This window comes from Dreissena polymorpha, chromosome 1 (genome assembly GCF_020536995.1).
Source record: "Dreissena polymorpha isolate Duluth1 chromosome 1, UMN_Dpol_1.0, whole genome shotgun sequence".
Lineage (NCBI taxonomy): Eukaryota > Metazoa > Mollusca > Bivalvia > Myida > Dreissenidae > Dreissena > Dreissena polymorpha.
In genome coordinates this window covers 141,068,601-141,075,660 of record NC_068355.1, presented here as the reverse complement: position 1 = coordinate 141,075,660, position 7,060 = coordinate 141,068,601, and positions in this window count along the sequence as shown.

The following is a 7,060-nucleotide window of genomic DNA, read 5'->3' as shown; positions in this document are numbered from 1 at the left end:
CTAAAAAAAGACCATAAGCTACCTTATCTCATAAGTTTTTCATTTAGGCAGAGCGTATTTGTTTGGAAAATAACTGATAATAGCATTGCTGAAATTGTTTTGAGTGATTAAAAAAGTTTTTGCCAGAAGTGTTGTCTTTTATTTTTTTAATGATGTATACATTATGACAATAATTGCATACATGAAATCTATCGCGTTGAAATGATGAGTAATTATTGAAGTATCTGCTATATCCCAACAGTAAAATGCTGACTATTTGAAACATTTGACAACCTATTTGACAAGTTTAGTTATAATACCGTTTTTGTTTACATACCAGCGGTCCAAATCATATAGCAATGTTGTAATACGATGATACGAAAAGAACTAAATTGTGCGACAATAAATAACATTATGAGTAAAGCCATTTATGCCTAGTGGACCCTACCATCCTTCTAAATTGGATCAATTTATTTGCAAAATTAGGGTTGTCTAGTATATTTGTTTCTATATTTAGAATATTTCTAATAGAAATGCCTTTAAGCAAACAGCGCAGACCCTGATGAGACGCTAGGCAAAAAATGGGTTAAAAGATGATGGCATAGTATAATGACTATATGTGACATCCTTATTGTATTTACTTTTTTTTATTTTAGATGGGTTTGGATGTGGATATAGGGAGGATAGAGTTTTGAAGTCATGTCATGTTTAGGTGTAATTTTTACATGTACAATGTCATCTCCACATCTTACCTTCACGTTAATCAAAAGATTGTAGTTGGTCTAGCGATAGGGAAATATAATAAACCATTTTATAAGTCAATTAAAATCAATTTTTTACAGCTACTTGACGCACGCGCGGTGAGTAAATGTTTTTCAATGTTTCACCGTAACACATCAAGATCAAGATCAAGAAGTGATTCACTCAGTATCCAACACTTTTATGAGTTTACAACTGGTATTGATAATGAGCGTGAGGTGCAACAAGTGGAAACGATATGCTCGCCAGCGCTGTTATGGTATTGCATTACACTAATCTGGTGAACCATGTCTAATGTCATAGACAAATCACTTTGAAAAGGGTTAATGTGTTCTGTTTAACGCAAACAGCATATAACAATCCAACAGCACGGGTCAATTCGTACCTGAAAATGTATTAATACAAAAACAAATGTGTTTTTCTTGTTTTCTATAAATTACATACGCGTACAAAATTATTAAGAGAAATCTTATTAGGTATGATTAAATATTATAGTTGATGTATCTATCAAACGCGGCTAAGTGCAAAAATAGCGAACGTTCACAGACACATGAAACACAACTTGGTTTACCAATTTAGAATGAACCACACAATCATGCGTGTTATTTAAATCAGCTTGAGATTACGCACATATAGCATGTGTCTGGTATTTATTATAAAAAATATTGACTTGTAAGTTCGAATCGAATATACATACACATTATCATATATCCAAAAACCATTACACGTATAATAAGTTTAATACTTGTTTATTGTCGATTAACAAGTTAATAAACGTAAGATCGCATCTAGCTGCACACAACGAATGAAATGCACGAATCATCCAGCGTTAACAGCTTTTTAGTTATTTGCATGCACTGGACAGTAAATGAATTTGTATAACAAATTTATAACACTATTTTTATGATTAGCAAATCAAATAATCTCGCTCGTAGTTCCGGTAATTAAATGGTCTTATAAATAAATGTATTTGTTAACTTGCTTTGCTAATTATGTTGTTCATATCCCGCGGATGATATTATGTACAGTGCTGTGTAAAAGTTCGGGATAGTAAACGATTAATTTAGAGTCGATTATGGCAGACGAGAGTATATCGTCTTTCACAAGATGTAATTAAATGCGTTTTGTTCTTTCCAACACCCTAAAATATAATGTAGCATCTGCTAAAGATTAACAACTCTCTCGGGACAGAAGCTTTGCAATAAAATTCAAATTTAGCCTCACTATAAACACATAGATATGCTACGTCGCAGGTTCAAACCCACATAAGCCGAACTCAGTCATTTGCGATAAAGATAAATTTAGATAAATATCAAATATAATTCACGTACTCTTAAACATCAAAGTGAATATTTGTTTTAAAATACTTATGTCGAATGTGTGGGGGCGCGTTGACTGTATTGCGTCTGGTTCAAGTACATAACAAGATAATCTATAACATTATTTTCTCATTCCCATCATTACAACACAATTATCTTTTGAATGATTACTAATACTGTCTTAACTATCATTTTCATCATAAACATTTATCCTAATCACCCTCATTCGCGCTCTTATACAATTGCTAGAATGTTAATTATATATTAAGTGTATATAATATCATTATAAATTGTATATTGATACAATATGTATACATAAAAATACTTTCTGATCCTCATTTTTGGGGAATACATTATATCCATTCATTTGCATTATGTGTTATGATACAAATTTCTATAAAATCGTCGGTTGGAATGATTTTTGGTACTGTTAAGTAAAAAAGGTTAATAAGCTGAGCAGTGTTCATTGTATCTATTATCTTGTGTATGAAACTAAAACAACACTGTGTGTTGTACTTAAACAACATTTATACATGAACAACTAGGCCTCGATAGTTCTCAACGAAATGTGAAAATCTATGACAATTTCACATTTTCGTCACGTTCAAAGTGACCTTAGCACAAAAGTATTAATATATGATATTTGCAAGATCATTGAAATCGGATGCAAAGTACCGTCATATTGCTAATTATGTGTATTCCAATTTTTTATGTTCAGTATTTTCATTAATTCAATTTTTATTGACAGTAAAATGTAAAGAAATTGAAATGTCTTGAAAATCATGTCTTTCTTTTAATGTTAATCAAGTTTAACGATTTTATACACGTTACTTTTAATTGTTACCTTGATACTTTGTCGAAGGATAGACGAGCATATTAATGAATGCAAGAAGAGATATACGGACAGACAAACGTGATAATATCTAAAGTAGTTGTTTTTGTTTTAACTAAAATAATAAGTTGTGTTATATGTCGACACTCTGTTGTGGTATCATGATTATGTATACATTAATAACGCTCACGGAACGTGCAGATCAAAGACCTTTAGAATGCTATTTTGCGGCGTTCAACTCTACCGAAAGAATTGCTTGTCAAAATGCTAATGGATAGAACAAACGTGGGCATTATTCAGCCGTATTGATAATAAAGAAGTATTTTTTACACACAAGTGGATAGTTAAGGGGCACACATTTTCGAAGTGGCTTGTAAGTAATTGTTGACTTCTTTGAATTTTAGAGTTATGTTACCAAAAGCAATTAATCTTTATTAAGGTCGACGTATCCATCGAACGTTCAGCTTTTCAACCAGGAAAATATGTAGGTTGAGTAGGCATAAGATTTCTAAATCACCCATGTAATAAGAACAAATATGAAGTGTAAGCAGTCAATAATACTTCGAACACGAATCAATAACATTCAGCTTAAAAAACGAAGCAATCTTGAAAAAGATCATGTTGTTGTACATACTTTCAGACTTAATCAACTGTTACCACAGTCTATTCAAAGGATATTGGACGTAGAATGTCAGTCAGGCAATACGTGCTGATTGCGTCCATTATCAATGTAACTTCAGTTTATATAAAATACCTTAATATAAGCAAAAACGAAAACACAAACACAGCTTAACGAACCAAACACATAAATCAGTATGACCTACCTATTGTTCATTCAAGGTTTAAAATGAAGCATCAATTATGTTACTTTTTTTAAGAACAAAAACGGAAGGTCAATATGTTCCACATGTTACTTAGCTATTCCAAGAGGTATCTCTATAATATGGCGTTTGTTATCGCGGCATCACGATATCGCCATCAACTCAAAGAGTAGCTCTGTTCTACGCAGATTTGTTGTTAAATAAAGATATTTATTAATTAAAACAGAATCTTCATGCAGCAGATAAAAGCATACACACTTTAATCTGCAAAGGCTTATGTATGTTTACAGTTTCTTTTTGCTGCGTATATTGTCAAGTATTACATTCCCTGTCAACTGACTTTACTATAAAAGATGCTGTAAAGACAAATGCTGTGCAAGAAGATAACAATATTATCAAACGCGCCTGTTGCTAATGTTATATATGCTTTATATCAGGGTTTCTGTGTTTTCATTTACACAGAGGAATCACACTGTAAAGCAATAATATTAATAATTACCAAAATTAACACCTTACCGATTAAAATGCGTATTTGTTTTCAGTAAACGATTTCTACCGTCATTTACGTTTGGAAGTTTTTACAGCGGGGCTTTAATTCTCATCTGTAAGGACCACATGGCTGCAATTGATTATATATATCAGTCTTTAATTCTCATCTATTATGTACACATGACTACCATTGATTATATATAACAGTTTACATATATTGGTTTCTTTGGAGACCTACATTATGCTTACGGATCACATTTGATAAAACTAACTTTGACTGCATGTCTTCCATGTTTGTCTTTTTGTTTAGCATATTAGCATGCATATAGCCATACTGTTTACTGGATTCTATTAACTGAATAAATTTAAAGAATAACAAGAATCTACTGTTCAAAGATTCAGTTAAAGATGTTAATAATTTTAAAAAGTTACGTTAAATTGGCTTCAGGTTTTTTCCATAGACACCCGTAAAAATCGGTCTCTTAAATCCCTGGTAGCTTGTACCGAGTGCATTTCTAGTGAAATTTGAGATTAAAATAAATTTTAAGAAACTAGTTTCCAACGTGTATCAGTACAAGACAAAATGTCCAATGAACGCACTTTGGGGATTTAAATATACAATGTACGCGTTGGGGACGATAACGATTTATACGCGTTGTGGATGACTTGATTTCATGAGAGATAACTGATAACAATACAAACAGCCATTGTGATACGCTAAGCGACTTCTTACTAAGAACGAATATTTTCATCATTTAGGGTATCTTTAGGTTATATTTAGGGAAGAGTGTCCCCTTCTCGATGTCTGTTTGTTTCCATACGGGCACTTGATAAGATTTAAAGCATTTAAACTGACAAGAGCCTCCGACTGGTGATGTTGAATCTATTCCCGCACATCAATTCCGGACCATTTAGAAGCATGAAATATAAACCCCAACAGTTTCAGTTACTTAGCATTAGCACAAATTCCCTGAAATAAACCATTCATACAGAAAAAAAATAATAAAGAACGGTTCATCGAACGTTCCGGTTCAATTTATAATCTGGCCAAACACCATCGCTCTCCTAGATGAAATAATGCTTGTATTGAAATAAAATACGCATAGACACGAATGTATAGAAATAATTGTGATAGCACGTCGTTTGCTTTAACAAAATATAAAATAAACCCAAATTTATTCTGTGCGTATAAGCCTTACACTTGATTTTCAAGCGCGCATTGAAATGTCATTCAACTTTCTAATAATACGAGACATTATTTCTTATAACTGAAACACAAATGAAAGCAAAGCTCATTATACTTGTTTTTAATAAACATTTACATTTACAACATTATCGAAAAAACCTTCATAAATAAGTGATTTCTGAAAAATGTAATTGTCCTTTGGCATTTATATATATATATTTACATATTATATTGGCGCTTAACTCATACGTTTTTAAAAACAGAGCTGCTCTGTATGAAACGAGAATACCAGTTTTATAAAACACGCATAAATATTGTTACGAACAAAACTGCTCACATGCTTGAGTTTATTTTAGGCGTTTAATGATTTCAGTTTCACGGGCCGTTTAAACGGAATTTCACATATGTGCCAGCAAGGTCAGACTGGTTAACGTTCTTGTAACGAAAATAACATAAAAAATAACTACAAATGTTACCGCTAAGAATCGTATCGTACCAAATAAAATGGATTTCGTCCAAAAGTTAGTTAAGATCAGATAATATGACGCACACTGTATTAATTGAGATGTCACGAATGCGTCAGGTCATAGTTAAGCTAGGGAAAGCCCGTTCCAAATATTCAAATATGCGGCTATGCAGCCAACTTATGGATATGTCAAAACGGTTAAGTCTAAACGTTATCTACACAAAAAGGTTATTTGTCTAAGCGAACGATATGTAATAAGTTAACAAACTACGTTTATAGACGATTGTATTATTTATTAGAAAACCTATTTAATTGGTTTGAATACGTTTTTGTGAGTGTCTATGTAGTTTTTATGAGTGTTTATGTATTTTACAAACTATTACTCGAACAAGCTTGCATACTGAAAATATTTTTTTTTGTAAGACAAATATCTCGGAAGCATGCGTTTAATATTTATATATTTCACAATTTGTTATATATAGTATCTTTATCTTGAAAAAAAAGGATAATGATCTGCCCTTGTTCTCTTGTTTCCAAATAAAGAAATACAAAAGAAATACAAATGGGCCGTGCTCTGTGTAAATGGGGTTTAATGCATGTTCTTTAATTGTCGTCCCAGATTTGCCTGTGCAGTCCGCTGATCAGGGCCAACACATTTCCGGCTTAACTGGATTTTCGCTATAAAGACTTTCTTAAAAAAGAAAATATCATAATTTCGGAAAGTGTTGCACTTGATAAGCCTGTGCGGACTGCACAAACTAATCTGGGACGACACTTTACGCACATGCATTAAACCCCCTTTTCACAGAGCACGGCTCAATTTGTAATAGACCGTAAAATGTAATTTCACACACAGCTTAACACTTTTTTTTATATATATTTGTAAGAAAAAACAGAAGTTGTCGAAATAATATTTTCATTTACATCATCTACATTATAGCTACACGTTTGTTGCAATAATTTGATAATCATATACGAATACAGTATCAGCATGTGTATTAAATAGCATGATTTTTTTGCACTAACCCGGTTGTCAATGTTATTTTCATAACTTATGTACAGTTATATTGTATTTTTGTTGTTTTTGCATCAATTTTTAACATTTTATAAATAACAATGCATTAAAGGGAACTGTTCACGGTAAGGTTAATTGACAAAATTGAGAAAAAGTAAATGTTTTAGCTTTCCACGTTAATTGTGTAGTCATGT